This window comes from Gossypium arboreum, chromosome 4 (assembly GCF_025698485.1).
Source record: "Gossypium arboreum isolate Shixiya-1 chromosome 4, ASM2569848v2, whole genome shotgun sequence".
NCBI classification, from domain to species: Eukaryota; Viridiplantae; Streptophyta; class Magnoliopsida; order Malvales; family Malvaceae; genus Gossypium; species Gossypium arboreum.
In genome coordinates, this window is record NC_069073.1 from 52909398 (window position 1) to 52920333 (window position 10936).

The window sequence follows — 10936 nt, forward strand, 5'->3', positions numbered from 1 at the left end:
TTACTAAGCATAAAAATGCTTACTCACCGCTTTGGCTCTCGCTTTTTCTAGATTTCGCTCGATAGCAATCGGATTCGGGATCGTTGAAGTCAAGTCATCCACACTATCAAGCCCCCATTTTGGTATAAATTCTTGGTTGAACTTGAAATGGCATGTATAGGACTACCCTTGTTGGTTTAAATATGTTATGATGTATATGTATGCGGCCATGCGAAAATGGCTCGTAATAGTGAAGTATCAACTTAAACTATTTGCGGTTTGTATATATATATATGGTGTCATGATGTGACTATGAATTGGAAATGGGAATGTTGGTCACATGATCAGCCATTGGCATGGTTAAAATGATCATATGTGGACCTATGTAAGGCAAGACTAGTTGGTTCATGGAGACTACAAAATAGGTAAGACCTACCTTAAAAACAGATGCTGCCAGCTGCAGTAACGTGAATGTGAAAAATCACCAAAATTTGTAGGAATGGTATTAAATAGTGAATCAGCTATGTAAATGAACATTGATGAGTCTATTTTCATATGGAAGAAACGAAATGGTCATAGGAGTTACATGTTAAGAGATATTAAAGCTATTGTAAGACAGGGCCAGAACGGTTTCTGGGTTCCCTGTCGAAACTTTAAAAATTTACTATAGATTATCCAGAAAGAATTAGGAGACATACTTTATATGTACAGATTCCATTTTGAGTCTAGTTTCATTAGAAACAAACGGCACCAGCATTAAAGCCCTGTACAGAGAGATATTCAAGTTATACCGCGCGAAGGTCAGAGCAGTCGATCCCTGTAACATGGGTGACTTTAACTAATAAACTGTACCAATTGGCCCGACCAAAAATTCTAGAAATAAATCCATGGATGGATATATGAGTCTAAATTCAGGGAAAATTTACGAAACCAGTTTCCGAGTTTTGAAACTAGAGATATGATTTTTAAGGCGACAGTGACGCAGTTTTTCCAGCCTGACTGGAAATGTCCAATGGATGGGCAAAACAAGTGAACTTGGCTTGCTAACCCCTCGTGTCCGACACCGGCGATGGTCTCGGGTTCGGGGTGTTACATGAATTTCATGGAATAACATCAAACATACCTTAACCTAGTTACAAGCATGGTCGAACCTCTTCAACCGTTCTTCCTTTCTTTCCTTAGATTTTTCAGGCAAGAAGAACAAAATGAGAACTTTTTATCTTTTTTTTTTTCATCACCGCCCCAATTTCCATTATTTTATTACTAACCCTTTTTATTTTATTACCCATGCTCCTTATTTTATTATTCCTAACATAAAACACTAACATAAAATGTTTATAATACCTTTTAACCCATAGCATGGCCGACCATCGTCCTAAGTTTTGGGTAATTTGACATGCAAGGACAAGCATTTTCTAGCATGCATCAATAGGCCACTTTGACATTTGCCTAGCACATTTCTAAATTTTCTCACACAAGTCCTATTTAGCAAAAATTCACTTACAATTAACAAAATTCAAACATGAAATTTTCACACATGCCTATCTACATATAATAAGCATCAAATATAACGGTTAATTATTTTTATGACTCGGTTTTGTGGTCCCAAAACCATTTTTCGACTAGGGTCAATTTAGGGCTGTCACAAAGACTGTGAACTGCGAACTGCGAAAACAAAACTCTGAGATAATATTGTTCATCAGATATCTGTAATAAACACTGGAACAATAAACTGACTAGCATAAAACTTCTAATACAGATAAAAGCGCGCTTGGATAATAAGCACTAGAGGTACTCGTGGAAGAGGCCGCGGCAAAAACCGTGGTGGTGCTTGGGCTAGGGCTTCGTCTTCTGGACACCAGCCTAATGAGAAAATTAGAGAGGCAGTAGCTTCACCTATGGCTGAGACAGGGTCTCAAAATCGAGTAGCTGGGGACGATGCACTATCCTGAGTAATGTTGAGGATTCTAGAAAGGGTCGCTGGGCTGGTTCTGGTAATGTGGGCCGTGGGTTGGTTATGGAATGACTGAGGTCTAATAGGGTGGAAATATTCAGTGGTATTGCTGGAGTTTCCCCTAATGTGGCTGAATATTGTATGGATGCTACAGAAAAAATCATGGATGACCTTGACTGCACCCCTGATCAGAAGCTAAAAGGTGCAGTATCTCTACTGAGAGACGAGCCTATCAGTGGTGGCTTACAATTAAAGAGGGTACTCAAGCCGATCGATTGACATGGGAGTTTTTCAAAACTACTTTCCAGGCTAAATATGTGGGTGCCAGCTATATGGATGCTCGTAGAAGAGAATTTTTAAACTTAACTCAGGGGGATAGGACAGTGGCTGAATATGAGGCAGAATTTTTATGACTGATCTGCTATGCACGTGGGATAGTGGTAACAGAATACGAGTGGTGTGTTAGATTTGAGGATGGCCTCAGGAATGGTCTAAGGGTTCTGATATCTCCTCAGAGGGAGGGAATTTCGTGGCACTGGTTGACTAGGAAAAAATCACCGAGGATGTGACCAGCGCTGAGCGCCAGAACAGAGAGAGAGGTAGAGGTAAGAGGGATGCTGAGCCCTCAAATTCTTTTCAGAAGTTTAAGAAAAATCCTAGAGCTGATGGGCCAATCAGAGTTAGGGCCCCTGCTGTTGCTACTACTGGATCGCAGTTTTGCGCTGATTGTAGAAAACGCCATCAGGGTGAATGTTGGAAGAAGTTGGGTGCATGTCTGAGATGCGGATCATTAGAGCACCGTGTCAAGGATTGTCCATGGAGACCCGTGCGATGCAAGCTACTGGTTTGGGTAATGTACAGCGGGGTGGTCAATAACCACCAAGAGGTCATGGTCAGGGCAGAGGTGGAAATGGTATGGGCCGCGGTCGTGGAGCACAGGGCAGAGGTGCTGGTCATATTAAGGTGAGGCAGCAGGTACTGGTTTATGCTGCACATCGTTGAGAGGACGCAGATGCTCCAGATGTCATAATAGGTACGTTCTTTATCCATAATGCACCTTATACTGCATTGGTTGATGTTGGGTCTACTCATTCATACATAGCATGTTCAGTGTCTAAGATATTGGGTTTTATGGCTGAAAACATTGTGAGTGAGATTACTATTCTAAGTCTGTTGGGGCAGTTCGTTCAGATAAATAAGGTGTTTAGAGATGTTCCCTTGGAGATACAAGGAGTTGTCTTTCTGGCCGATCTTATGGAGCTACCTTTCGAAGAATTCGACTTAGTACTAGGCATGGATTGGTTAGTTAAACATCGGGCAAGCTTGGATTGTGCCACTAAATGGGTTGTATTGAGAACTGAGACATATGAGGAGGTAGTGGTAATCGGGGAACGATGGAACTATTTGAGTAATGTAATTTCTGCACTAATGGCCGAGAAGTTGGTTTACAAGGGTTGTGAGGCATTCTTGGCCTACGTCAGCATTTCAAATGTTGAAAACTCTTCTGTAAAGGATATCAGGACTATTAAAGATTTTCTAGATGTCTTCCCCGAAGAGCTACCGGGGTTACCTCTAGAACGGGAAGTGGAATTTGGGATTGAGCTCTTTCCTGGTACAGCTCTAGTGTCCATCGCCCCTTATAGAATGGCACCGAAAGAAGTTGTAGAGATTAAGGCCCAGATTCAAGAGTTACTAGATCGTTGATTTATCTGACCTAGTGTGTCTCCGTGGGGAGCACCAGTCTTGTTTGTGAAAAAGAAAGATGAATCCATGCATATGTGCATCGACTACAGACAACTGAATAAGCTGACCATTAAGAACAAATACCCACTGCCAAGAATTGATGATCTGTTCAACCAACTACAAGGAGCATCGGTTTTCTCTAAAATAGATCTCCTGTTGGGTATAACTAACTGAGAGTTAAAGAGGCCATTGTGCACAAGACGGCGTTTAGGACTCGTTATGGTCACTATGAGTTCCTGGTAATGCCATTTGGACTTACAAATGCACCAACAGCTTTTATGGATCTGATGAACAGAGTGTTTCAACCTTATTTGGATCAGTTTGTTGTAGTGTTGGTCAACGACATATTGGTGTATTCGAGGACTGAAGATGAACATGATGAACCTCTACAAGTAGTTCTGCAAATTTTGAGGGAGAAAAAATTGTATGCGAAGTTTAGTAAGTGTGAATTCTGGTTATGTGAGGTAACGTTTCTCGGTCATGTGGTATCTACTGAGGGGATTAGGGTTGATCCCTAAAAAATTGAGGCTGTGCGAATTGGAAACAACCTAGGACTGTATCAAAAATTTGTAGTTTTCTAGGGCTGACTAGGTACTACCAAATATTTGTAGAAGGATTCTCACTAATTGCCTACCTTTAACTAAGCTGCTACGTACGGACATGCCCTTTAATTGGACGATGAGCAGCAAGAGAGCTTTGAGAAACTCAAGAAAGTTCTGACTGAGGTGCCTATTTTGATTTAGCTGGAGTCTGGGAAAGAATTTATTGTTTATAGTGATGCATCACACGTTGGTTTGGGGTGTGTGCTGATGCAAGAGGGTAAGGTGGTAGTGTCTGCGTCACACCAGCTTAAGACTCATGAGGTGAACTACCTAACACATGACTTGGAGTTGGCTGTAGTGGTATTCGCATTGAAAATTTAGAGGCATTACTTGTATGGTGAGAAGTGTATCATTTACACGGATCGTTAGAGCCTCAAGTATCTTCTCACTCAGAAGGAGTTAAATCTTAGGCAACAAAGATGGATTGATCTGCTTAAGGATTATGACTGTTCGATTGAATATCACCCTGGTAAGACCAATGTGGTGGCCGACGCGCTGAGCCGTAGGGCTATGACTGATATGAGAGCAATGTTTGCTCATATTAGCTTATTTGATGATGATATCTTGTTGGCTAAGCTCCAAGTTAAACCAGTGTGGATTGAGCAGATTAAGAGTAAACAGTTGGAGGATGATTCATTGGGTCTTCGATTCTATCAGGTCAAAAATGGTAATACGGTGGACTTCGGGCTGAACAGTGAAGGGGTACTCTATTTCCGAGGCAGAATTTGTGTACCTAAGGATGCTAATTTGAGGCAGTCTATACAACGAGAGGCGCATAGTAGCCCCTACGCTTTGTATCCAGGTGAAAATAAGATGTATAGAGATCTTCGCGATATGTATTGGTGGCCAGGTCTTAAGATGAGGTAACCGACTTTGTGGGGAAATGTCTGACTTGCCAACAGGTTAAAGCGAAACATCAGTCGCCTTCTGGGTTGCTTTAGCCAGTTAAGATTCCTCTATGCAAGTGGGAAAGAGTCACTATGGACTTTGTGAGTGGGCAACCCCTAACACCTTCTAAGAAAGATTCAGTGTGAGTCATCATGGATCGGTTGACCAAAACTGTCCATTTCATACTCTTTCGCACAAATTATTCGTTGCAGAAACTTGCTAAGCTGTATGTATCTGAGATAGTGAGACTACATGGGGTACCAGTGTCCTTAATATCTAATAGAGAACCTCGCTTCACGTCTCCATCCTCAGACAGATGGTCAGTCAGAGAGGGTGATTCAGATACTGGAGGACATGTTAAGGAGTTCTGTAATTGACTTCCGAGGCAGTTGGGAGGAGTATTTTCCATTAGCAGAGTTTTCTTACAACAATAGCTATCAGTCTAGCATACATATGGCACCTTACGAAGCACTATATGGTCGTAGGTGTCGCACTCCGTCATGTTGGGCTGAGTTGGGTGAATGATGTATTCTTGGTTCTGAGCTAGTAACTGATACCGAGGATAAGGTTAGATTAATTCGAGATCGACTTAACGCAACGTCAGATAGACATAAGTCGTATGCGGATATAAAACGTAAGGAAATTGAGAATTCTGTGGGAGATTTCGTCTTTTTAAAGGTCTCGCCATGGAAGAAGGTACTGAGATTTGGGCGTAAGGGCAAGTTGAGCCCAAGATTTATTGGGCCTTACCGCATATTAAGACGAGTACCTCCAGAATTAGAGCAGATTCATGATGTGTTCCACGTATCTATGCTGAGGTGCTACCGCTTCGATCCTACGCATGTGGTACCGGTTGAGGAGATTGAAGTTAGACCAGATTTGACTTTTGGGGAGGAGCTAGTCCAGATTTTGGATCGTGAGGTAAAAGTCTTGAGAAAGAAATCAATCCCATTAGTGAAAGTTCTTTGGCAGAACCATAGTTCTGAGTAGGCTACGTGGGAACCTAAAGAGGCAATGCGACAATAATACCTTCACTTATTCTGACCAGGTAAATTTTGAGGCCAAAATTTTCTTTAAGGAGGGTAGAATTGTAATTCCTCCAAATCCCAAAAACCCCTGTTAAATTATTTTTGTGTGTAGCGGCATGAATGTATGTCTAACTTAGTGGTTTAGTGCTTTCAGGGTGTCTGTGAAGTCATGGGGTAAAGCCTTGGCAAGAGCAAAAATTTCTATTCTTATTGAATAAACCCCTATTTTCTGATAGTAGGCTTCTTAAATTTATGTGGGTAAAGAATGTCATAAAGAGCCTTCTAGCCTAGTGGCAAATGGTGTGTTACTATGCCAAGGGACTAGAGTTCGAGTCCTGTTGCAAGCAAGGACTGTACTTTTTGCAAACTGCCGTATGGGTGGTTGGATGGCATTCTAGAGGTTGGACGGTTGAGGGGGCTTGAGTGGAGTAAGGGATCAAGTAGCCGAATTGGAGGAGTAGTTGAGGGAGTTGGAATCGGCCAAGTGAGGAAAAATATGAGAGATTTGGGGAGAGATAGGGGGAGTGGATCAATGAGTGGGGAGAGGTAGTAGTTGGTCGAATATGGGAGTCTCCATTATGCCAATTTCGTCATAGGCTAGTGGGGTGTCGAAATTGTGATTTTGGTTTTGCTCTCTTTTTTGTCAGTTTTCTTTCTAGTATTTTCAGTGCATTTTGAGGTTGAGACTGAATTGACCTTTGAAAAATATTTTTTCTCTTCTTCAAACCTTAACCGAATACCCTTCTCTCCCATCTCTTGTCCTTTGGGTTGAGTACCCTTCTCACTTGGCTAAAATCGAACATTGTTAACTTTTCCCTCATCTTTTTCTGTCGGCTCTATAGCTATTGATTGCTTCCCTTTTCTTTGTCAGACTGGTTTGTTTAACACCTCTCTTTGGGTAGTATTGTTGCCGAATACTACTTCACCCTCTTCTTTCTCGCCTTTGCTTTTGTGGTGTTTGAGGATTCACTGATAATCAGTAGGCACTTTGGGTTTTCTCTTTTTATTTCTCCTCTCCTCTATGATCTTCGGTTAATATTTTCTCTTCTTTGCCGTTTGCTGCTAGGAGTTCGATCGTGCCACTTTGTACTTATCACATGACATTCTTTTGGCTTTCGTGGTGTGTATAGGCCGATTGTCCTCTTCTCTGAAGTGATCCTGCATTTTTCAGTAGGTCTTTGTGTGACTACTATTTTTCGGCTTTCGCTTACTTTCCCTTTCTGCTGTGTTAATTCTATAGCTAACACCTCCTTTTACTGTCATTTTATTAAGGGTGTTTGGAGAACAAAGTTATTCAGCAGTGGAGTGGTTTAACCACTTGTGTTCATTCAAGGTAGGTATCTAAGATTTTTGGGAGAAGATATTAAAGAGGAGGATGTTTTGCATAGTTGCCAATGAGCTAATGGATTGTTTTTCAATGAATATAGGATTGTTCCCGTGGACTTCTGACACCTTCCGCGCGGTTTCGCAAACAGTTGTGTGTACCACACTACCATTAGGTGTGAATCGACTGAAAAGTTGAAAAGCCAAAAATTGGGGCTGCCGACTCCACATAAGAGTGTGGCTGCCCGTATGACAGGCCGCGTCTTAGAACATGGCCGTGTGGTCGACAAGGTGGCCATGAGCGCTTTCATGGGCCAAAACGATAATGGGCCATTCTGGGCCAAATTGGTCCGTGCGAGCCCAATGAGCCAGTGGGCCTCACACGGGAATATCACACAAAAGTGTGATAAATATTGGTTCAGCTGGGTAAACCACACAGGTAAGGCCATTTCTAGGCTATGTGGGCTATACGAGAGTATGGGCCCACATGTGCCCATAATTCAGGCTGTAGGCCAATTTTCACTGTTTTCCTGTTAAGGTTGCACGAGTCGCCCGAGATGACTGTGAACGTACTGTTGGGTCGGTAAGTATACTTAGACCCCATATTGATGAAATGACCATTATGCCCTTGTGAGGTAAATTGACTGAAATACCCTTTATATTATGTATGACTGTTTTCGAGCATGACATTTCTGCATACATGTATGATATTATGTTGCATCACATGGGGTGGGATATATGATTTTGGAGGAAGTGTATTGTAAGGCTATAAGCCTATTACTAGCAACTCTACTGCAATTACTGTTTTAGTACCGCAGCCAGTATGATTTGTTGTGCAGGGTTGGGTGGGTCAATTTCATCCCTACATAGTGTGTAGGAGATGGTGTGTAGCAGATGGATTGGGTAGGATTCTTGAGTGCATACTATGCTAAAAAGGGCTAAGGCCCAGACTACCACTGTTACTGAAATGGGCTCAGGCGCAGACTACTACTATTACTAAATTAGGCTAAGGCTAACTGATACTAAAAGGGGCTTAGGCCCAAATTGTGCTTACTCTGACTCTATGTTTTATGGGATTTCACATTGAGTTTTCATAAACTCACCCATCTATTATCTGTGCAAGAAATCCCCAGGCTTAGAAGGATTAAGGCGATGGAGGACTTAGAGGTGGCCACTCGACCTAGTTTTTATCATATTATATTTAAGATTTTATTTTGGGTTTTTTTATTATGTATTAAGGCCTCTTTAATTTTTTTTAATTTGGGGATTTAATTACTTGAATTTTTAATCTAGTAGTAATAGGTCTCGAATTTTCATAGAAATATGAACAAATGTTTTTCTGAAAATACCACGCTTATACAACACATTTTGAAAACTTCCACAACAAACACTGTTTCATAGTTTAATAACAAACTAATATAATTAACACTTTGCTAAAACAACTTGAATATTCACAATGAACCAAACACTCTAAACTTTTGTTAAGAACATAAAGAAGTTTTTATGTAGAATGGATTTTCACGAAATTTGAGTTTAAAAAAAAAAACTCTCCAATGTGACATCGCAAATTTAGCCATAACGTCTAGCCCGAATGTGGGGTGTTACAGAATAGGCTGTGTGATCAATTTAATTTTCAAAAATTAGGTGCAGGGTTCACACAGCAAAGACACACACCCGTGTTCCAGGCTATGTACTCAATTTTAAACCTTCTGTTTCTAAAATTTAAGATGCAGGTAACACACGGCCTAACTACATGCCTAAGTACCAGGCCGTGTGTGTAACAGCCTGGTTTTAGCTAAATCAGAATAGTGGTTTCGGAACCAAAAATCCGAGGTCATAAAATTATTTTAATATTATTTTTGGTGTTTACAGCATGTGAATATATATATGTGTGACAATTTAGTGAGTTAATTTTATCGTTTAAGTGGTTAATTTGACAAAATGATTTAATCGCGTAAAATGTAAAAGTGGCAATTTATAAGCTAAAAGAGCCTAATTGCCATGGCTTATTAAATGAAAGGTCCTTATGTTGTAATTAGACCTTTGATAATGGAATTTGACATAAATGAGCATGTATTTGATGTTTATTAATGTTTATGTACCAAGGTTAAAATACTAAAATATGCATTAAGTATAATAAAACAAAACAAAAATTATAATGGTTGTCATCTTCATTATTCACAACCGAAAATGGAGAAGAAATATGAGGGCTTGAAGCTTGAAAAATTCAACACTTGTGAGCTTCAATTGGTATGTGATTTTTGTTCAGTTTTTAATGATTTCTATGTTTTTGTGATTATTGCTTTGAGTACTAGCTAGCCCATGCCTAAATTTTGGAATGTGTTGATGATTTTGAAAGTTTCCATTGATGAATGCTTGAATTTTTGAATGTTTGATGATGAATAATGAAAGCTTGGTGCTTGATATATATGTTTTGTAATGTGATTTTCAGTAAAAATGCATATTAGGGATTAAATTGAGAAAAGTGTAAATTGAGGGGTTAAATTGTGAAATAAATGAAAGTTTTGGGCTACTAAGGTCCTTAGGAAATTCAGCTAGGCTTGGGTGTAATGAAATTTTGTGAATTTTGTGTATTTGTGTAATATAAGAAATGTGAAATTATAGGGGTTAATGTGTAAAATGTCCCGAATTGTGTATTTAGGATGAAATTGAATGAATTGAGGAATAAAAGAGTTAATTTTGAATACATATATATCAAGAAAGAAAGAATTTAGATTTGGATCGGGGAAAATTGAAGGTTATCGAGTAATTGATCCGATTTTTCAATTCTATGTACGAGGTAAGTTCGTACGTGATAAACTTTGTTACAATTATGTTTTTAATACTTTGATAATGCATAAATTGTATATTTTCAACTACGACTGTGTACGATGACAAGTCTACTATGTTTGACACTTAGTATGCATTTCGAGATAGCTTCGGCTGTATACAACACTTGGTGTGCGGATTGAAATAGCTTTGGTTTTATGTGGCACTAAGTGTGTGATACTGAGATAGTTTTGGTTCAATGTGATGGCACTAAATGTGCAATATTGTTATAGCTTCAGCTAAACATTTATGCACTAAGTGTGAGAGTTCTTAAAGCATTGAAAGATTTCTAAACGATTTAATGTATTGAACAAAGATGTGAGGATAAAATAAATAAATACGAGAAAGTACAGGTACATACGATACCTATGTGGTAGTTGATACTATTTGTATGAAGCTTGATGAAATGGTATATACATGATAAATAGTTATGGATTAGAATTGAATAATGAGATAAGAACTACTAAGTGTCTATTAGTTGATGATTTAGATAATATGAACTGTTGAGTATTTTTGGTATGAACTTACTAAGCTATGAAGCTTACTGTGTGTTAATTGTCTTTGTTTTATAGAGTATCTAAGCTAACTCA